Source organism: Mixophyes fleayi, chromosome 5 (assembly GCF_038048845.1).
Source record: "Mixophyes fleayi isolate aMixFle1 chromosome 5, aMixFle1.hap1, whole genome shotgun sequence".
NCBI lineage: Eukaryota > Metazoa > Chordata > Amphibia > Anura > Limnodynastidae > Mixophyes > Mixophyes fleayi.
The window spans coordinates 226,899,928-226,924,038 of record NC_134406.1 but is presented as its reverse complement, the minus strand read 5'-3'; positions in this window follow the sequence as shown (position 1 = coordinate 226,924,038).

Sequence of the window (24,111 nt, the reverse complement as noted above, 5' to 3'; positions counted from 1 at the left end):
CATTTATTTAGCACATTCTACTAAATGACAGCTAGAATCTGAATTTCACAGACAAATGTGAGTTTTGCAAGTTAACTTGTGATCAAAGCAAGATTAGAGAAATGTTATATCCTGATGTTAAACGTTCAATGGAAAACCTCAGATGTACCTCTCCAGGCAGAGTTATGTGCAGGCTGCATGAAGCACCTGGATTGGTTAGGGGGGCAGGAGGCTGAATTACCTCCTGCCAGGATATTTGTCTAAATCTGTATAAAAAGCGCACTGTTTGACCCTGTATCATTATTATTTCATCTTTACTTTCTGGATATCACTAGAACTTTAAACAAGTGAATGTGTAACTGTCCTTTTTATGACTGTCTTCCTGAGCTAATAAACATCACTGCTTGAGGAACCTGCTTTAACACCTACTTACCTGTGTCACAGTATCCAACTTGAAAAAACATAATTATTTACTCTTTTGCATAAGGCCTCTCAAGCAAAAAAAAATTCTTGTTAAAATTGGTACATTAGGTACTATTCACTTATTGAATTTGAAAGTAAATATATAAATACAACTGTAATCAATAAGCACCAATGGTATAAGGTTCAGCAGAACTTTAATAATGTTATAATATTTACTTTTTTATATTCTTATCTAAGATGTCCTTTAGTGTCAACATCTGCTCATGTTTCATTTTAAGTTTTTTAATATATATTTTTTTTTTTAGTTTGTACTATTTATTTTCTTTTTGGCTGTTTTTCAGTTTTTGCTATAGTACATTGCATCATTTCACTGATGTATTGTTCATAGCAATTCAAAATGTTTCTCCATTTCTGAAACCTAATACTTTTAGTGGTAAGGTAATTTTAAAGTCTATTACTTGTATTTTACAGGGAAAATAAAATATAACATTTTCTATAAATGCATCACTGGAATGATTCAAGTATCTGTACCATGGAATCAGCTACAAATGTCAAAATAGTTTCCATTAGCTATATGCATTTACAATCCTTCCGCTAATGGGCATGTTTTTGTTCTTTTTTCTTTACAACTATAAAATGAAATGATTCAGTTGATGTAACAGAAAACTACATTGAAAAGGTAAAGCAAATTACAAAACCATTAAACCACAATTCCACCCACATTTTTTTCATATAATGATTGTAATAATGACATAAATTGTCTTTAAAATTTAAACATTAGTCATTTCTGCAATTGCAGTTAATATGATGAATACATCAGTGCAAGGAACGTTTTATAAAAACATGCAGATAATGTGTAATATGTTATAAACCAAAATGTCATAATGAAAATTTAACTACCTATTATTTCAAAATCGAATTTATTAAAAGTAACTGACTTCTACAGCAGTAATGAAGAAACATGTTAACTCTGTACTATCCTCTGGACTTCCTGCAGGTTTATTTACACATTGTAATCTTTAGAGTAAAGGTTACATTTTAATTTTATTAAGTGGACACATTTTTATACATCTGTTTTCTATCCAGAAACAATTGTGGCCTTAAATTTGTAGTGACACACATGTCTGATTTGAACATTGGTCTGCAGTGTCTATCTTGCTGAATGAATGAATGGTTTGAATTGAATTAATGCTACACACATTTGGAGAGACATGCATATTATTTCTTAAATGTGATTTGTTTTTTCTTTTTTTTAATTTTCTTTTATGACATATTTTGAAACAATGTAAACACCAGTAAAATAACAGACAATAGTAATACACTATAAAAGAGGAATGAGAGTGTGATTCTGTCTAGAGTAGAAAAAAATGACGTATTTATAAATATGGTGCATTACTGTCATTGAGTGGGAAACTAACATATTAAAACTTGGAAAGTAATTAATTAAAAATGATTGGGGAATGGAGGAAGGGAGGGGACAAAAATTATACTTTGGGGGGAAACAGGATGGCTAAGAATTTGGGGCCACTAATGACCCGATGTCCTTCTGTGTCTAATGGATAGGGGAATTAATGTTATTATTTATTATTATTTATATATTCTGTTATATATTTTAGTATATTATAAGGATTGGTCTGAAAATCTCTTGGTGGGATTTTTCTTCAAAGTGGGATTGTTATGTAGGTACCACAAGTATCAAGTATGAGTGAAATTATGATATTTATTATTTAAGTAGGCCATTATCTTCTCCATAACTGCACAGTGTCAGATTGTACTATGTAGAACATGTTGTGGCAGAGCTTCAGGGCACTTCCAATGACTAGCTATCAAGTGTTTGGCTGCATTGAGAATTTGTTGGGCTAATATTGTTCTCTAATCCCATAAAGGCTATATTCAGAACATATGACAAAGGCTTTTAGTAAATGAAAGTTTGATAACAGTGCTGAAAATTTGGTCACCATGTCCCAAAATGTTGAGATTCTGGGGAAAGTCCACCATATATGCAGGAAGAACCCCATTTTATCACACCTTCTGCAATACAAGGTGGAATGTGAGGCACCTATTTTATTTAGCATAATTGGTTTAAAGTACCATCCTAAGTCATCCACAGTAATCCTTAAACAAGCTTTCTTTTCTAAGTGTGGAAAAGGATGATTTTGAAATGCTCTCTCTAATGGGGATCCTGGTGGCTTGCCTAGGTATACTTACCAATTCTAATTTTGGGGGATTGCTTAGCTGTAAGGTGTAAATTATACATTTTGGAAATCGTGTTTTTTGGAGAAAGTCGTATGTATCCAATGATAGAGCCATTTGTTATATCAAGCGTGTCTGAAGAGATGCCATATATCGATACCCTAGCAGATGTATTAAAATATAATGCCTGGATACTCCTCAAAAAGTCATCACCAAACCTAAACTGCATATTATTTCAATATAGTATATTTAATTGTAATGAGGTGGGGGGGTGTGTTCCAGTCCAACACTGGAATATTATTGCACAGTCTGTTGGCTATCCTGCGCTGAATTTGCAGTATAATATCACAAACTTTTGTTAATTTCTTTTAAAATTACTTATTTGCGTAGTATACTAATGTTATACCAGTGTTGTAACAGTGGGAATACATATATAGGTAAATCAAATCTGCTATAAAATTAGAGAATAATAGAGAGTGTTAAACAGTGAACTGCGCTCCTACCAATTACTGATATAATGTTCTAAAGGAAACGCACAATTCCCTAAAATACAATTGGCTATAGACATCAGAGTTTCCAGCGCTATGGGTTGTTTATACACAGATATAATATGTGGAAAAAAAATACTTACATTTTTGAAGTCTTTTGTCCCTTCTCCAGACCATTAAAGATATTCATTCAAAGGGGCCGATTCAATTCCACCACGTTATTATAGGAATAACGTGGCCTGCGTACTATCAACGTTACTACGGCATTAGTACGGTAATTTTAATGCTGATGTTTGCAAAAATCCATGTTAAAATTATCATATTAACGATATTACAATTAGCACCACGTTATTCCTACACTAACATGGCCAAATTGAATTGGGCCCTAATTGTTCAATATTATATGATACATGTAAAAAAAGAAGACATAGAATAATACTTTTAGAATACATCAATCTTAATACATATTATAATGTAAAACTTTTATCCAGGTAAATTTGTGATGTGAAAGTTTTATCCAGGTGCGTATCCCTTGATCCTTCGATGCATATTAAATTTATAATTCATATTGATCAGAGGCTTTCTTAGAAAAAGAATGAGGCAAAGAGAATCTGCACCATACCGATAAAAGTATAAAAGTCTTCCATATACTACCACTTAAAATATCTCTTCCACTACATCTAATCCAGATCTTGAATCTGAACCAATGTTGGTGGATTTTATTCAACAACCTGTCACTTCTGAAGCGATAGACTGATAATGCTCTTTAGATCTATGTATGCACAGTATTAGACCTGGTCACTATGTAGTTAATTTTCCTAACAGAATCAAGAGAACAACATTTGCAGCAGACCAATGTAATTCATTCAACCTCTGCTCCCTACAAATCAAGAAGATAAAGAAAAGTTGACCATGATTCCTTCCCATCTGTTGCTGTTGAAAATAATTAAGAACAGTACACATATGGGATAAATGTATCAAGCTGCGATTTTTGTAGCGATTTCAAATTGCTGCAAATTGTTCAAGTTCGACGTTGATTTTAGGCATCAGGTCACCATATGTATTAACTAGCGATTTTGAGTCTCAAATTAGAGATCGCCGTTGATCTTGAGCGAGTTGCAGTGGTTTTCACAAAAGAATAAAAGACTCATATTGCTCTTGTTTAGTGTTCAACATGCAAATTTCAAACCAATACTCATTTCTGTTTGGTTGGAAGTTTTAAATTAAAAACTTGCATGATTAGACCTTACCACCACTATAAAAAAACAGTCTACTTCCTTATTTGAGTTGATAGGGGTTTAAGGAATAATAGAGAGAGTAGTGGAAAGAGCAGGAGAGTGGTGCTTGTTGGTCAAATAGTGTTTGTAAGTCATAATTTGTGTACTTTTTTGTTACTTATTTATCTGCCCTTGTTTGTCTCATAGTCTGTGACCCTGTATTTTGTTTGTGTTTTTTCTTAGTTTTTTTTTGTTTGTCTTTCCCCTGTTATTTGTGGGTTATGATTGTGAGAGGAAGGAGAAGTGAGGACTGTCGGGACAGTGGGGAGAGGGAGAGAGAGGAGTAAGTGGGTGACATTGCTGACATCAAATGACATGTCAAAGAGAAGATGTCAGAGGAGAGGACAGCAGCTGGAGGGGCTGGCGGTGGGCCCACGCTGGTCATTGGCTATACCTCCTATGAGAAGAAATAGAAGCAAGTAATCCCCAGAGAAATTATTGAAGTATCAATATCCGGGACATGACCTCTGTCCCAGCCTAAGGCTGGTGAGTAATATATAGATTTAAATATTTTAACCCTTTATGCTAAATTAATAATCCTGCACCATGTAAATGTTATACATATTTGCACATTGCCTGACACATGTTAGATAATGTGCTAATGACATGCAGTACAGTTCTGGGCACCACTCTATAAAAAAGATATTCTGGAACTAGAAAGGGTTCAGAGAAGGGCAACAAAATTGATAAAGGGTATGGAGTCATTAAGTTATGAGGAAAGGTTAGCCAGTTTAGGCATGTTTACTTTAGAAAAGAGGCGTCTAAGGGGAGATATGATTACTATGTACAAATACATTAGAGGTCAATACAGAGAGCTTTCATGGGAACTTTTTACCCCAAGGACTATACACAGGACACGCGGTTACCCCCTAAGGTTAGAGGAGAGGAAATTTTACAACCAGCAAAGGAAGGGGTTCTTTACAGTAAGGGCAGTCAAGATATGGAATTCATTGCCAGGGAAGGTTGTGATGGCAGATTCAACAGATATGTTTAAGAAAGGGTTAGACAAATTTTTAGCGGAAAAGAGTATCCAGGGATACGACCGTTAATTAAAATGAAGGATAGTAGTATAAAGGGTAAAAATGGGACTGCAATATTGAGTCTGGGGGGATTTTCACAATTGAACCAAATTGGCAGTTGCTTACTCTGGATCAATTTCAAATATAAGTGCAGGATCACAGGAGATCCAAAATAGGTTGAACTTGATAGACTGGTGTCTTTTTTCAACCTCATCAACTATGTTACTATGTTACATGCTAAAGTCATATATTTATTTCACAGCTTTAAAATTTAAAACAAAATATATTAATATAAAACATCTCCAAATTACAATTCACAGGTTCGTCTCAAACGCAGACAATGCCAGTCGCTTACCAGGATGATGAGGACTCCTTAGAAGGTAAATCCACCTATGTAGAAAAAAAAATATATAAAAAAAACCACCAGTAAATATTTTTGTTCAGGTAATATGTTCACGTTTTTTGTTTTGTTTAATTTACAAAGAAACATAACTAAGCTATATAGCAGCAGAGCTAAATGTTGAGATTACACCAGCACTAGACCTAGCAGCTGAAGAACACATCATTCTTGAAAGTGAGGAGAATTTCCCTGAAGTTGTGGAGGCTGCAACACAGAGCCTTCCACAAACAGGACATCCAAACCAAGCGGATAGCAGCTAAGCAAAGACTTTAGAAGTTTGAGCAACATACAGCACAGTGGCTAAGTGGTTAGCATTTCTGCCTTACAGCACTGTGGTCATAAGTTCAATTCCCGACCATGGCCTTATCTGTGAGAAGTTTGTATGTTCTCCCCGTGTTTGCGTGGGTTTCCTTCCACACTCCAAAAACATACTGGTAGGTTAATTGGCTGCTAACAAATTGACCCTAGTCTGTCTGTCTGTGTGTGTGTATGTTAGGGAATTTAGACTGTAAGCTCCAATGAGGCAGGGACTGATGCGAGTGAGTTCTGTGTACAGTGCTGTGGAATTAGTGGCGCTATATAAATAAATGGTGATGATGATGATACATCAGAGCCAACTTAGGATGTGCACGACTTTTGAATGAGTAGATTCTGCCTCATCCATATGAACACTTCAATTAACAGTCTGACTGGGGCAGTTAGAAAACTGTCAAGAAATCTTGTATCTGTATGTGGACAATTTCAAAACATCCTAATATCCCACATACCTGTGCCGTGCTCATCAGATGCCAGCAGCCTGAGTACAACACCCAGTACTTCAATCCCAGCAACTCTACAACGCGTTTGGATCAGGGGAGGAAGACGGCCATCAATAGCCATGGCAGTGAACCTGAGTCCTGACCTAAAAAATTAATGTAAACCACATGAGCTAATGCTGTTATTGAAAGTCTTTTTTTTTCAAAATTATTTTTCCTAAATTAATAAAAGAACAAATTTGCTCATTTAACCATTGGTTTCTTACTGTTCTCATACATTTCCATCAAAATAAAAAGTTTACTTTAATGCACACTATTATCAGCAGTGGTGATTTACGTAAAGATGGGAAAAAATTGTAGCTTACCCTTTCTCTGACCTGCCTTCCCCCTGTATATTATCCACATAAGCTGATATTATGAGCGCCCCCTGCTTCGTCATTGTCTACTGCCAGTGGTAGTGGTGACTGGTTCAGGATATAGTCATCATGGCTAGAGCCACGATAGCCTGCAACAACACTCATGATTCTCATGTTTCCATCACAGACCATCTGCACATTCACAGAGTATGAATGGTGTCTCTTGGTATAGACTTCAGCCCTATGACAAGCCCAATGTGTGTGCAATCTATGGCCCCCAAGACATTAAGTAATACGGAGAGCCAATTGAAAGCTCCCTTCAACTCATGCCATTCAGAACACTGGTGGGGGAAACAGATATAGGTAGACACTGGCTTGTTAAGAACACTTAACGCTAATGTTAAGTGCCTTGAGAATGTCGCCTGTGTGAGCCCTACAACCTGTGAGCAAACAGACTGAAATGAGCCAGTTGCAAAAAAATGAAGACAACACATTTATGCATCCCAGTGAAAGCATGTGAGTGCTCATACAGCTGCAGGAGGTTTGCTCTGTTGAGCCTGAACATTTTAATAACCTCCTACACAGAGAGGGACTCCAGACTCAAACGTGCTCTAAAATCACGTGGCCTGGGCAACTTAGGAGGAGCCTGGTGCTGTGAATGTTCCTCTCTGTTCCATCTCCAAAATCTAGTTTTCCTCCAAAAGACCCAACAAAAAGTTTTCTAGCAACTCCATTTTCATCTAACATCAGATTAATTACCTTTTGGGGCCCTTTTTATAGACATCATTAGCCTGCATAGACCAACGGCTGATGCGTTTGCTAATCATATCCAAAGCAGTGTGTTGTTTCTGTCAATTTTTTATGCGAAATCACAGCGATTTTTGAAATCGCTGCTTCATACATATGGCGACTTCTATTGTTAGAATGGCCAAAAGTCAGGACGGTGATTTGTAGCATAACGCTTCTGGTAACATCAGTTTACTGATAATTACACTTTCATACATCAGCAGTTTCAAACTCCCCCAAGAAAATCCCTGAAAAAGACAAAGCACAGCTTGATACATTTACCCATAGTAAGATTACCACTACAGCAATGATTTATTGCAGTGCTGAAGGCGTTTGTGTGGGCATAACGTTTGCAAGGCATATCCTGTGCAAGTCCAAATCATTAGCTGTTATAGTGGAAAATGCAAATGGTTCAAGTCTGAAATGTGGACCTGTTACTTGTGAGACAGAATAACTAAAGTTATCAGAGTACCCAGTCACCAAAACATGCAAAACCAGTTTTTTTCATCTGACCTCAGCCTTACAGTTTCCTGTTATCCTCTACATTTCCTGGCTTATGACTCACAATCTCTACAATGATTATAGGATAATGGCTTGTCTTTTTCTTCTTTGTTCTCTTACTGGACCAGAAATAAAAGTTATCTGACCTTCAACCTCTCAGAATGGAGCAGCCATACTTTTGTTGAAAAAAAGATGGGACATTACATCCCTGTATGGACTAAAGGGAACTATTAATAACTGAGTTACTAAAAAGATAGCAATTTGCAATAATCTTTACAAAATTGGATCTTTGTGTGTGGGGGGCTATGAATTATTTCTTATTTTCTTGCTTCACAGAGAATATTTAATCATTCACATCAGTCCCTGCACACATGGATCTTATAATCTATATTATTAATCACATGATCACAGTCACACACTAGGGTTAATTTCGTCAGAAGCCAATCAGTATGTATTTGGAAAACCGGAGCACCCAAAAGAGACCCATGCAAACACGGGGAGAATATGCAAACTCCACACAGCAGTGCACTGGTCAGAATCAAATCCATGGCCCCAGTGCTGTCAGGCAGCAAGGCTAACCATTGTGCCAAAATATCATTCATAACTTGATAGGCATAGATGAGGTTATGAATGGCAGACCACTTTGTGGACCTTTAAAGAATTTCTTGAATATCTTTGTGATGCCCTTTGGCTTCTGTTACTCTCATGCAAATTTTCAGCTCTATCATAACATTGTCCTGTGGGGGTTTATGGATCAGGTTTTGGCAGCCTATCTTTATGACATCCTCATATTTTCTGACAATCTTCAAGAACACCAGTAAGTAAAACTAGAGCATATCCTCCAACATCAATTATATATTAAACTAGATAACAGTATGAATTATGAAGGTGCATAATATTAATACCTTAAGTCTGTCTATCCCACTGTTTCTCTGTCACACATCGGGGTCTTAGCCGCACTTACCTCATCCGCCGCTGTCATATCACGGCTACCTGCCCTCCTGGTCATCTACAGCATTCCTGTCTATGACATCTCCGTTTGTAAATAAACACATACTGTTTGTTCTGCTGCATGCGCGTGGCCATTTTGGATGCAGTCAGGTGATCATTCCAGACCATTCAGATTCAGCAGCTGCGATCACATGAACTGTGCAGCCAATAGTTGTTTGGGACACCCTATTTAAACCTGCTGCTGAGATCTGATCATTACCAGAATCAACACACTTCTCTCCTGAGGATAGTTCTTGGCTCCATGTCCCAGTTGCTCCTGTACTGTTCTTGATTCCCTGTGTTTACAAAGTGATCCTCTTCAGTATACATCCTGCTTTACCAACTACAAATAACTTTACAAGTATCCTGCATTCTAAAGAGCATATCTTCTTCCAAGCATCCTGAATTATCCGGTGCTCATCATTCTGCAAGTACTTTTCACTTTCAAGCTGCTCATCCTCCTGCAATATTCTACATTCAGCAAGAGTGCTCACCTCAGTAAGAACTTTGCACCATCCAGTAAATATTCTGCAGTACCAGTGGCTTTACCGGTATCACCTATTCTGTTGCTATGGCTGGTTCTGAGTCTCTATGGCTTATTTCCAGTTCCGTGTATCTGTCTGTGGTTTCCAGGTCTGTGCCTGCCATGCAGTCCTGAGTTCGCCATTCCGTGTCTCGGTTCTGAGTTCCTAGTCCCTAGTATGTTCTGAGTTTTTCCGTGTGTTTCCATCTCTGAGCTCTTATTAGTGGGTTCCAGTCCTGAAGGCAAAAAAATGAGTAAGTTTTCTCTTGAACAAAACCATGTTACAATGCAAGGGGTACATATTAGTTTATTTTGCACATAAGATAAATACTGGCTGTTTTGTCACGTAGCACACAAATACTTGATAGCTTTATTTGTACACTGAAATTTAAAGTTGACCTAGAACATGCCCTACCCCAACTATAAATCTGCCGTCACATTTAAAATGTCCCTCCCGCTCCAATGCAACATGGTTTTGCAGAGTTTCAAAGTTACCCATTTTTTGCTTTACTTTTCTAACAAAAATCAGGCCCTAAATGTAATTTTACAAAGCTGGAAAATTGTGGACTTGTAGTACAGTTCACTATCTTCCCTTTCTCTAATGCTATATTCCAATATTTGCATGATTGTGCCCCTTAATATAGTTAAGCACATCTTGACCTGTCAAGATGCCAATGACACGGGAATAATATTTTGATCCCTCTAATGGGAGGAGCTGGATAGATCAGGAATGAATGTGGGCTAGCCAAAATAATATATCTCACCCTGTACCCAAATTCAAAAATGATATTTTTACAAGATATTTTTAAATGTGCTTCAATGGATGGAAATTGCCAGGAAGAGGTTTAGAGAACCCCTGGGGTACCAGTAATGTATGTATATAAATATATAATTATTGGCCTTCCAGCAAAGCCCTAATAAATATTTAATTACCCAATAACTGTACTATACTTCTTGATATATAGCCATTGTTACATAACTACTACAGGAAGATGGTGAATGCTTTGTTAATGTTTGCTCAGATGAAACTGTTTTGTATTTAGTACCGTATATTAAAACAAGAGTAATATTCAAAGTGTTCTTATGTAAATTATTTTGCAATAACTGTAGAATAATAAAGTCATCACTTATATTCAGTCGGGTTTATTAGCATTGCTTGAAATTGATTATAAACACTGTGAAAAGTGTAATCTCTAAAGAAATAACATACATCACACAGTATTTTAGAATATACTATCATCACAAGTCATCTCCTAATTATTGCCTGGTCGCCTTTTAATATATTTATTATATGGTGTATATAATCTACCAATACACATCATCCAATATTTGCACATGCACAGACTTTTAGCAATTTCACGATAATTGTGTATCCGCATTTATGTGTCTCTCATACTGAAATTCTTTATCATAAATCATGTTTGTAGCTGGAATGCTGCACTTCAGTTCTACATTAATATGTAAGATACATTGAATATGAGAATATAAATAATTTCTAAATGAGACCAACAGAGTAGCAGCAAACCACAGGATATATAAATAAAGAGGATATATTGTATAATATGAATCTGTGGAAAGATAAAAATGGTGTTATCATTCATAGTTTTCTTTCAGTTTGGACAGTTATTTCTAAATGAATGGCACTGTAATAACCCAATGGCACCTTCATAAATCTCACCATGCAGAAGTCTGCAGCACATCCAATGAGAAATGTGTTTACTCTTATGAGATTAAAAATAGAAAAACACAATAGAACAAGTTCATTGCCAGGTTCAGGTGGCCACTTACTTTATAATAGAATCAGGAAATGAAAGTGCCTTACAGCATGATACAAAATCTACCAGAACATATATTATAGTAAAGAAAGAAAAAGATGCCAACACTTTATTATGTATTATTTCCATCCTTTAAGAAAATAAATCCATTGAACCAACATTACCTAATATTTTGCTGTTTTAATGGTTTCAGAAATTTCCATCCATTAGACTTAAGGTTATATTGTAGTTATCATTTAGTACATTCTACGAAATGACAGCTAGATTCAGATTGGTTGCTATAGGCAACATCTCCACTTTTTCAAACCTGCAGTTTAGTAAATATGCCCCTTAGACTTTTGCATGAAATGTGTCTACTGTGTCTACACTGTTGAAGCAGAGTATGGTTTGCTTTCTGCAATGCACCAAGGTGCATATCACAGCTAATCATGTTCATTTATAGTTAAAATTTGTAATAAGGAGATATTTAATTGGTGTTAATTGGTAAGCCAAGCAATATAAATGCTGCAATAAAGGTTACTTCATCTGCAGAGCTACGTTTTTTTAAAAAAAAATAACCCTCTCCTCTGTACTGTATGTCTAATATCAAAATATGTAGATTATGTTCACGTTCAATTTAATATGTATATGTATTCAATATGCATCAATGTATAAAATACCAATATACTTAAATATTCCCTGTGATTTTAATTATCACAAGTATAATGGATTAACATTTTATTGCACTAGATCTGATAAACATAACCAAATAGTTTTTATTATTTCTAAAACACAGTACACTATGTCATTGTGCATGTGTACTTCCAGAACATAAAACCTACTGGAAGTGGGGCATTGATTTTGGCAATAGAGTATACATTCATACTATTGCATCTTATACAGTTAGCATTACTCGGCAAACATACTCATCACTTCAAATGAGAAAACTGCGTCATTGGAGCAATGGAAATAATGAAAAGTTTAAGTTTTTCCAGCCCTGGTAGTTTTGTGGCAATATCAAAATTCTTTACATTATCCTTCAATATTAAAAAAATATATACAGTATTTATAGTCAAGATGTATTTTCCTTTAAATAGACAGAAAACCTTATGTGTGGCAAGAATTGTATGTAAAATATCTGTCTTGTTGTTTAGCTGCCTTTAAACCCACGTATATGTGGGTTGTAGAAGCTGACCTACACGTATGTGGAAAACAACTGAGAGATAAGCAAATTGCCTTCACTATTCAACACATATTAAAATCTTAAATGTGCCAAATACTGTTGACCATAAAACAAAATGTTATTCCTAATACTGACTTAATGTTTTTATTACGTTGCCCCATACTAAAAACTGTAAGTAACTATTTCCTCTTCTCTTGTTATAGCATATCTGCCAACAGCCCCAATATCTGACAGTCAAGTGTGAGGACACCGGTATTGGAACCAAAGCTCACTAGATACCCGGTCCTCTAGGTTTACAGGTCACACAGGTAAGGAGATAGGAAAGAGATAATAATCCCTTTTATTAAACAAAGTGCACACACTTAGTAAAATACAACAGTGCTCCCCAAGGAGAAACTTGTTCCCCCACCAAATATAACAAGTGTCAGAGAATCACCAGTGCAAGTAAAAACTCCCCAGCAAAGTTCCCAGCAGAGAGTCCCCAGCACAGAGTCCTAGCAGGCCCAAACTCCTGGTAATAAAAACCACAGCTGACAATCCAAGTGGGCCAGGGGTTCTAATCCGTAAGCTGGGTTTGTGTATCTTGCTGATCCCAGCCGCTCGGCCAACTCTCCACCAGCTTGGTGGAACCCTGCGTATTAGTCACCATACCGATGTAGGTTCACCAATTCCCCAGGATCTGCGAGTGTCTCCCAATGGAGTGGTGAAAGAATCAGTCCTAGAGGTACTCTGTCCGATCTGTCTCAAGAAGCTCCTGCTTCAAGCATTTCTTTCTGGCCCTGAGAGAATACGGTTTCTCTCTAACAGTCCAAGTCCTTGGTGTCTCAAGATTCTCCAACAACAACCTTCCCTCCCCAGACATCTCCTTTTTGTCCCTTCTCACAAGACACCCGATCCAAGCCACCTCCCTGAGTCAACCCCCCACTCATTGTCCTCTTGTGAAGTGTGAAAGGTTTAGGTGGCAACAGGGATGGAAGTAGAGCATGACATCAGTGGTCTCCCACCTGCGGTGATGGTGCCATTCAGACTGTGTTGAAGAGTTGCTGGAACAATAGTTAGTAACCAGGGAGAGTCCACATCCTAATTTTAGATAAGACCATGACCCTCCTGTTTTAACCGCTTCCACTTTTTTTTTATGTCACAGGGTCCACAGCTGTATCACACTTCCTGTGAGCTGCCTCCCCCCTCCCTCTCCGGACACCACAGCAATAACAGATCTGGCTGCACCAATGGTAGTTCCACCACTGGCACCACATCAGGGATTTGGAAATTGGTAAGAGTAGGATCTTATGAGCATAAACAAAGGTTTGGAATATCGCTGTAATTACTCTCTTCTCTATTGATAGAAAAAAATAATCTGTGTAAATATATATATTAAAACGAGTCAAGTTTAACAAAAAAGTTTTATTATAAAATATTATTAAAATACAAATATATATATAAGTCATACTGTATGATTCATAGCATATAATACATCGATGAAAGGACCCATTATATTATACCACTTCAGTAAACTGCAGTAAAAAGTTCTTATAATAGATATAAGTACCAATGAGACACAATTAGACACTTTAGAGAGTATAACTGCTTATTCCATATGGTGAAAAAAGTTACTTCATACCAGACAATCTCCCATTAGAGTATAAACTGTCGAAGTCAGCATATTGGATAAAGCCATTTCAATTAAAATCGAGCAAACTTGGTTGTCTTTGTTTGAAAAGATGCGTGCGGTACGCTACGGCGTGAAAGGGCACGCTACAACGTGGAAGGGCGTACGCAGCTGCAATACGTGGCAACAACAGTATTTAGCCTTTTACATACATTCGCACAAACACGCACACTTGTAAAAAAGTACACATTAATGGTAGTTGCAACACATAGTCATTTATGTCGAAATATAGTAGTATATATGTAATATTATAAGTTATAGGCATATCAGTAAAACATATGGTACACGTTGAAGGAATCTAGTCATGTGTGGTATCATACTAATCCTCTTCGCATTTGCAACTGTCCGGTTCACTCTGCGAAGGAATCGCAGAGTGCATACGCAAGTTATTAATGTTAAGGAATTATGGACTATTATGGTGTGTAATCTTGGCGGGAAGATCAGAGCTCATCCCCTGGAGAGATGACCCCCTCCTTTTGATTCCTGAGCTTAAACTAGCCTATGATCTGCAACCCCCTGGACCCTCCTGATGCCTGGACCAATAGAAGCAAGCCACACCTTTGCATTGTTTTACTGTATCTCTGTTTGCATATAAGCAGCAGCTCCTCATCCAGAGTTCAGTCACCTAGACCACAGACTTCAGGACTAAATGACTGTTCACTGGATCCAGAGCGCCTGCGATAAGTAACGGCTGTACTTACTATTATTTCGCTAAGATATATATACTGCTACTTTAAGAGAATAAATCTTTGTGCGTTGGAAACACAAATCGAGATTCAACAATCGTTATTGGATAGCGACAAAACGCTCATAACAAAACATACCAATATAACTTATAAAATAAAATGCAAATTGAAATAAGGGCACGTTGGGGAAATACAATCACTTGTCATTTGGTGAAGTGCCGGTATTACCCTTGTGTTATTCATATGTTCTGTTATATTCATAGTTATGTGTTGTGCTGAATACGTTTGTCTAATTAAATTCTATTCTATTACTGTGAAATCTATTTTATTCTATTTATAAATTGTTCTTTACACTGTTTTACCAAAGTGAACTTGATTCTTGACAGGCAACCAGATTTAGTTGGGTGTTGCGTGTTGACTATCAGAATGGTAGAACTGTAGCAATATATAATCAGAATAGTGGGAGGTGTCTCATAGTTAATGCAACTTATCATTCGCTGCACTATCACCATGCTTGAGCGTGGTATTGGAGATGATCCTATTGGAGCTATCAAAATACAGTATGTATTAAACATGTTTGTCTTTAACGAACGTATTGGTGGGATTCATGAAACCTGGTGCACAGGTAACTGTGTAAAAAAATTATTTCTGCTGTATTAGAGAGATCTTTTATTAATGCCTAATAGCAAATGCATTTGTTGCACATAAAATAAATGGAAAAAAATGTAGACGCAAGTGGGACATAAGTGTCTGTGACGTGTGTGTGGAGTAAACCAGGCATATATGCTACTGGGACAGGGATCTTAAGATACGTACGGCTCAAAATATGACTGTACATTTTTATGTCTGCTTTTTTGAGCGTAAATTACTTACATTTTGTGCCCAACGCTGCATCAGGCCCGAGCTCTTTAGGCACTAAACCAAATAAAGATCACAAATAATAAAAACTTTAAAAGCAAATACATCTACTATTTATTCTACTATTAATTATATAATCCAATAAAATAATATATATTAAATGACCAAAAAGGTTATATTTAACTAAATCTATGTAGCATGCTATCAGTTGCATGGAAGTACTCTAATCTGATATTTGAAAAAAAGAAGGTACTTAGAAGTTTTTTGTTTTCTATTTGTCATCTCTTGGATCAAATAAATATTTTATACAATCCGCAAATTGATGGATTCAAACAAAGACACATGAGCAGGAATGTCACAAGAAGCTGACATGCTATGCTTCATTATTTGAGCTTTTTGACCACACTTCAGCCACTATCAACAGATGTAAATTGTAGCTTTGCATTGAGGTGGGAATTATCTAATTATACTTTACATTGTAACAAGGCTGCAATGAAAACTAGGGGTAAGACTGAACAATGTAATTTTAGGTAGGTTTACTTAGCCTTTAACACAGTACTGTCCAATATGGTCACATTTCCTCCATATCTTTGTGTTTGGGGTTGAATACTATTAAAAAAATGCTGTAAGTGAGTCTTTGAAGCTTTCAGGGAAGCTTCGGACCACAATAAAATCTTGTCAGTTTGCAAGCGACTCACGGGTCACCAGCTTGACAGCTCTCCTGTCAAATATTTTCAAAAACCAACTCACTTTATATCCGTGAGATTAAAATATGTGTTCCAAATATTAGAGTGAAAAGAGTAATCATAGACTGCATGAAGCTTGCTCAATTGGAAAAAATATATTAAAATGACTGTAACAAAATGCAAAAAAAAAAAAAGAGCAGAAATAGATTTTTATTTCCCACTTGGCAAGCTAATCTCTAGCACATACTGTAATAAATAAAATTGTGGAAGAAATTGTCATAATCGGACTCTGTATGCCTTACCACACCCGCCCAGAGACGGTAATTATTTTAAAATAACTATAAATCACAAAGCATAATATTTAAATGTCATGTAATTTCGCTTGCATAATGTGGTGGCTCTTTTTCCCTCTTGTTTTGTGTGTTGGCATGTCATAAACTGTGTTTTCATTTCATTTCTGGCTTTTGTCAATAAACTCTGGTTGTACAGTAGGTTCTTGTAAGGCTCCCTGAAGGAGAGTTTCATTTTATAACACATCCTAGACTGACAGCCAGAAACAGTTCTACACCACCTCAGTACAAACAAAATTAGCTTCTCACAATATTTTTGCAGATGTTAAAGGTCATTAATAGAATGAAACCAGATGACTAAAGTAATACATATATAATGATTGAGTTTCATTTTTCTTCTCAGCTTAAAGATGCAGAAATCTCTTTTTCTTGTCCATTTGGCTACATTTCAATAGGGGTTTTAAGAAAACTCTTTTCACAATTTAACAGCTTCCAACTCGTTCAAAGAAGTTAAACATGAAGGGAAATATATTTCTTGACTGAAATATGTTATGTATGTGTGATGAAGTTCTACATTAATTCTCAGAGTGTAAAACAGAAAAATGAATTCATTTACTAATGAAATATATGTATATTATGCGATATGGGGTTTAAATTAAATAGCAGAAATTGCGCACAATACAATCTTTTCTAGCAAGATATGATTATTACCATGCCGGCTATCTTTAGTGGACACAGCTTGTGTTGCTTCCTTCAAATGTTGTGCTATTGTAGACAGCTCTGTGATAATCTATAGTAGTATATTGTGTATAAATAATAAGCTATTATGTAATGTTCTATGCCAGGCTATACTTCTCTACCACCATATAAGTAGAGGGGAGTAAACAATGAGTTCATTATTGCTAAGATATCAAATTTTGAGTGATTCCAGGGTCTTATCTTAGCTTTCATGATGGAATTTGAGAAGAACATTCATAAAGGTCATGAGTAACCTCATAACATCCAACATATACCCGTAATGTATGCATAGCATAACATACCGCTGGTAGTCATCAGAATGATGCTGATGCCACCGACGACGAGAACACCGACAAACAAACTCCGATTTCCACAATGACTATAAAAACCAAATGCAGACTTGGCAGAAAACTGACAATAGAGATCACGACCTGCTTGTGTTACATTCCGAACCCTGGCAAAGACGGCACTTTCAATGCACGTCAGTTGCCATAGCGACTTGAACTTTTCTCTATTTAAAGCGGCAATGCCAACAGACAAACACGACTACTTCATTTAAATGCCTATACAGTTTGACATTACACACGGCTGTTGCCATTGCCGCTTTAAATAGAGAAAAGTTCAAGTCGCTTGGCAACTGAAGTGCATTGAAATCGCCGTCTTTGCCAGGGTTCGGAATGTAACACAAGCAGGTCGGTGAGCTCTATTGTCAGTTTTCAACTAAGTCTGCATTTGGTTTTCATAGTCATTGTGGAAATCAGATTTTATTTGTTGGTGTTTTCGTGGTCGGTCCCATCACAATCATTATTTCGTACCCAACCCCCATTATCATCATGTGCATTGCACCTGCTGCACCAATGGTAGTTCCGCCACTGACACCACAACAGGGACTTGGGAATTAGTAAGAGTAGGATCTTATGAGCATAAACAAAGGTTAGGATATCGCTTTAATTTCTCTCTTCTCTATTGGCAAAAAAAATATATATTAAAATGAGTCAAGTTTAACAAAAAGTTTTATTTTAAAATATTATTAAAATATAAATATATATATAAGTCATACTGTATGATTCATAGCATATAATACATCGATGAAAGGATCCATTATATTATTCCACTTCAGTAAACTGCAGTAAAAAGTTCTTATAATAGATATAAGTCCCATTGAGACACAATAAGACACTTTAGAGAGTATAACTGCTTACTCCATATGGTGAAAAAAGTTACTTCATACCAGACAATCTCCCATTAGAGTATAAACATACCAATATAACTTATAAAATAAAACACATATTGACATAAGGGTACGTTAGGGAAATACAGTCACTTCACCAAATGTCATTTGGTGAAGTGCCGGTATTTCCATAACATTGTATTATGTCAATTTTATGCTCTAAAGTATTTATGTGTGATCCTGTTGACTGATTGCATATGCCCACACTATCTAGTTAAACATTACAAATCATCATAGGGCTGCTTTAACTCTCAGTTACTGACTATTCAAGGGACTTGTGATAATATATTCAAATCTTAGCATGGGTCTATATGTATAATTAACGATGTAAATATAGTGAACATAATAATGTAAATTGACTAAATATGTGTGATATATGTCGTAAGCTCCAGTATTCCCTTGATCTGTATCTGACAGTGTCTGTTATATACCAGACTGAAGTTAGTTACATTGTTATGTCTCCTCTCTAACCTTTCGTTCTGAAATACACACTGGCAGCCGCTAATTGAATGAATTGAATGAATGCCTTCCACCTGGGAGCCGCTGTTCACAGCGTGTGTAAATTAAAACTATTTGCTTTTGTTTTTATATTACCTTTAAATATAGCTAAATACTGTATCTTAAATGAGTTAAGTGAATCTTAATGATTTTTTTAAATTTGTATATTTGGGTATGTTTAGATCCACCAATATGTGCCTGAATACAGATTAAATGAATTAATGCTTTTATTGGTCACTGGGGGTTTTAAATTCCACCACAAATATTGTTGGACATGCCTCTGATGAAATTACAAACCATCATCATCACCATTTATTTATATAGTGTCACTGATTCCGCAGCGCTGTACAGAGAACTCATTCACATCAGTCCCTGCCCCATTAGAGCTTACAGTCTAAATTCCTTAACACACATACACACACATAGAGAAAGAGAGAGAGAGAGACTACAGTCAATTTTTGATAGCAGTCAATTAACCTACTAGTATGTTTTTTGGAGTGTGGGCGGAAACCGGAGCACCCGGAGGAAACCCACGCAAACACGGGCAGAACATACAAACTCCGCACAGATAAGGCCATGGTCAGGAATTGAACTCATGATCCCAGTGCTGCGAGAAACCACAAAGAAGCAGGATACATTCAATCCATATGTGTAATATACATTCACAAAAGAACGAACAGAAAAAAATAATAATGATGTTACCTGTTAATAACATAATAATTCATGACAAGACAGTTAAAAACAGAAAAAGGTATTTTTGTTTCATGAAATACATTTATTAGTATGTTATGAATGTCTGCTGAACAGAAAATACATTTTTACAGTTGCTCCTGATTGCAAACACAGATTATAGCATAGATTATAGCATGCATATTAGACTGTCATCACTAGTATTCAAGACTTAGACTAGCCCTGTGAATGGAGCAAGAGACACGGCAGAAAAACTAGATGAGATGTCTAAAGCTTTATTCAGACCTGGCTGCGTGTGCTCGAGTTTGGCACACCCCCACTGTACATTGACTATGGGCAATTGCCCCTTCCACGCCCCGTTCAGTACCAGAAATCGTGGGTTGTAGGAAGTGTCCTTTTCATACATAGATGCAGTGAACATTGCTGTGTTTAGCTGCATATGGCCCAGTTCTGGGTATGCGCAAAGTGATTTTGCGTGTTATACACAGAAAATCGTCAGATATGTGCCTTAATGAATTGGGCCCTAGGTGTGTCAGTCACAGTGGTCCGATTAGGTAGATAAATCAATTAATAACTTAATCTTTAAAAAAACGGCCTGAACTCAAGTCCTGAACTCGTGGAAAATGCCCATGTTATATAAATGACTGTAATGACTGTAAGACCTTCAACAGGAGTTCTTAACAGCTAGTATTGCATCTCTTATGAGGGTTTTTTCTTTATGTCAAGCCAAGGATCCCTGGATTTATAACAGATGAGGACCTAAAGTACATAAAATAAGGAAATATATGGCAGAGCTTACATTACATTTAGAGAGGGTACAGCTGAAAGAGGAGCAAGTGTTGCTCAGGCTGGAATTTGAGACAGTTGTGAGGATCAGGGCCGCCGAGAGGGGGGGGAGCAGGTACTAATTACCCGGGCCCAGGCATGCCAGGGGGCCCGGCTCGGGCCCTAGCGCCGACGGTTTTTTTTTTTATTATTTTCTTTTTTTTTCAAAACTATTATTTTAATTTTTTTGCGGTGGGGGGAGCAGGGTAGTAAAAAAAAAGATATTCATACTCACGTGATCGCGGCGCCGGCGTCCCTCCTCTCTGCTGCTCTGTGCTCCATTCAGACTGTCTGAATGCCGGGTGTGACATCATCATGTCACGCCCAGCATTCAGTCAGTCTGGAGCAATGGAGCACAGAGCAGCAGAGAGGAAGAAGAGGAATAGGTAAGTAAAGGGAGGAAAATGGGGGGGGCTGTCACAGAGGGGTTAAAAACCGAGGGGGGGGGCTGTCATAGAGGGGTTAAAAAACGAGGGGGGCCTGTCATAGAGGGGTTAAAAAACGTGGGGGAGGCCTGTCATAGAGGGGTTAAAAAATGAGGGGGGCCTGTCATAGAGGGGTTAAAAAACGAGAGTGGGGGCCTGTCATAGAGGGGTTAAAAAAGCGAGGGGGGGCCTGTCATAGAGGGGTTAAAAAACGAGGGGGGGGCTGTCATAGAGGGGTTAAAAAAGAGCCTATTGATTTTGATGTGTTAGCCATGCCCCAATGGCGCATTTGCCACGCCCCCAAATGCATGACCACACATCCGATTTTTTTTTACCATACTCGACTATAAGGGGGGCCCCATTAATTTGTTGTATTGGGGCCCTGAATTCCTCTTGGCAGCCCTGGTGAGGATGCTTTAGTGTGGGTAGCATATGAGCTCTAATAAAGAGATTGGTTCTCAGAGAGCACTTACAGATTTAAAGGCTGTGTTCTGGCATAGTAGGGAATTCCATAAGTGGGTAGCAGCACAGGAGAAGTCTTGTAGGCGGGAGTGCGAGGTGGTTATCAGAAATGGAGGTAGATCTAAGAGGGCGAAAGGGAGAGATTAGAGCTGAGATATACTGTATGAAGGGGTGGTGCTGTTAAAGCATATATGTAAATTTTTATACCTCTTTAAAACTCTTTCAAGTATACTCAGTATCCCGTTAAAGTTGTTGAATAATAAAGAAGCTTAGATAAATGCATAGGACAAAATTACATAATTAGCAAAAGAAGGGATGGATTGATAAATATGTCTTTAATGAAAGTATTTGAATAGAGAGAGATGATAGAAAGTAGAGCTAGCATTTGTTGATTTGGCAGCAAAATTATACATTGTGGGAACATTTAATTGCATTTTTGGCATATAACATGCTTTTTCTTTGTTTTGGAACTAGCGCTTTGTGCGCTTGCACAGAAGTAAAAAAGTGTATTGTGTGCCAAAAATGCAATTTGCGTTAAACTCAACATAATCCTCTATATCTTTAATTGTATGTAATAATGACATGTCATTCAATAAATACTGATGCATAAAGTAGCTAATTTATTATATTAATAATTAGCTGCAAGTCATAAATCACTAATTATGTAAATTTAAACCTACTCTTATAAAGCATGTATTAAAATGCACATTATATTCTAATATAAACATTAAAACTGATATTCAGCCTTTACTGTGCAATACTGTTTTACAGTACAGCATTATTTATATAGTAAAATATATAGCCACATGGATAATACACTGAAAATATATCTACATAATTAAATAGAATATAATTTTATTTATTTACCCCTTGTAACAGGTGCCCTGTTCATACACAAAGTTATTTTATTCATTGCTCTCTCTGATTGTGGACGACCATATGAAACCATATGAAAACAGTGCACCATATGCAGAGACTCAGTGTGAGAGTCATTCTGTATATTGCTCTATGCTCACTCCAAGCTGCCTGTCTTTATTCAGCTTTCCTGCCACGTGAGTGCTTGCAATGTGAGTAAGAGTGGGCTCAAGGCACAAAGAGGAAGGTCCGCTCAGGAAATGGACACCTCACCTATTTATTCTATATGAATTATATATGACATAGTGTGAGGGGGTCCTCTCCCATCTAGGCATATAAGCATATAGGTACAGAGGTCATCATGTGAAATTAATCACAGGATGAAAGTTGGCTCATGAGACACTCCCATCCAGTAATAATCCTAAAATCCCTTTTATTATGAATTTGTAAAAATTGTATCAATCCATATTAATACTGGTCTCTAGAGGCGAAATATTAAAATATAGAAAGCAAAAAAAAGAAAATCAATGAATTAAAATGTAATAAAATCAACAGACCTTCTATTAAACTCTGTGTCAAATTGATGTGTGTATTAGGTCTCTAAGGATAATTATCCTAAATATATGTCTAGATATTTGAGTTATACCCAGTGCATATCTATCTAAACATAAAACAAAAAAACACAAAAAAAATATAGAAATTATATAATAAAATATACAAATCTAAAAAAATAAAGAGAACTAATTAAACATATTCACATATACACAATAGAAGATTTCTTTTTGATGACCCCTTTTGGTTCCCTTCCATCACTTCAAGAGCTGTAGCTATATACTATGACGGCATATAATATTGAGAAATAATATATACTTCCCTTTGTGACCCACAACTGATTAAGTAAATCACTGCACAGTTATTCTCTATATGTCCGATGATTGTGTGTGTTATATATGAATCTCACATCATGCAATATAAAATATAAGTAGATAAGAAGGATTGAGAGGTTACAATTAATAAAGATTTATCCATTGTTTTGATCTCCTTCTATATTTAGGATAATTATCCTTAGAGATCTAAAACACACATCAATCTGACACCGACTTCAGTAGAATGTCTGTTGATTTTATCATAGGCAAACCAAGGGGGGATTTCCTAGTGCCTGGAAACCCCCCTCCAAGCCTTGGGCACTCTATAATTGAGATGGCTGAACCCTGCTCCCGCTTCACATGGCTCTGCTTGAAAAGGGAGAGCTGCGTGCATCTAACAGTAGTACATGCAGCATTGCCCATGTATATTATGGGGATAGGAAGAGTTGGAGAGCAGCCAATCACTGTCTAAAATTATAGCCACGCCCCTATGCATGCTGGTCACGGCCACTGGCGGTGTGGCGTGGAAATCCCCCTCTACAAATCCTGCATTTGCCCCTGTTTATTACATTTTAATTCACTGAATTTTCTTTCCTCTCTTCACCTTCTATGTTTTAATATTTCGCCTCTAGAGACCAGTATGAATATGGACTGATACAATATTTACAAATTCATAATAAGAGTGATTTTAGAATTATTACTGGA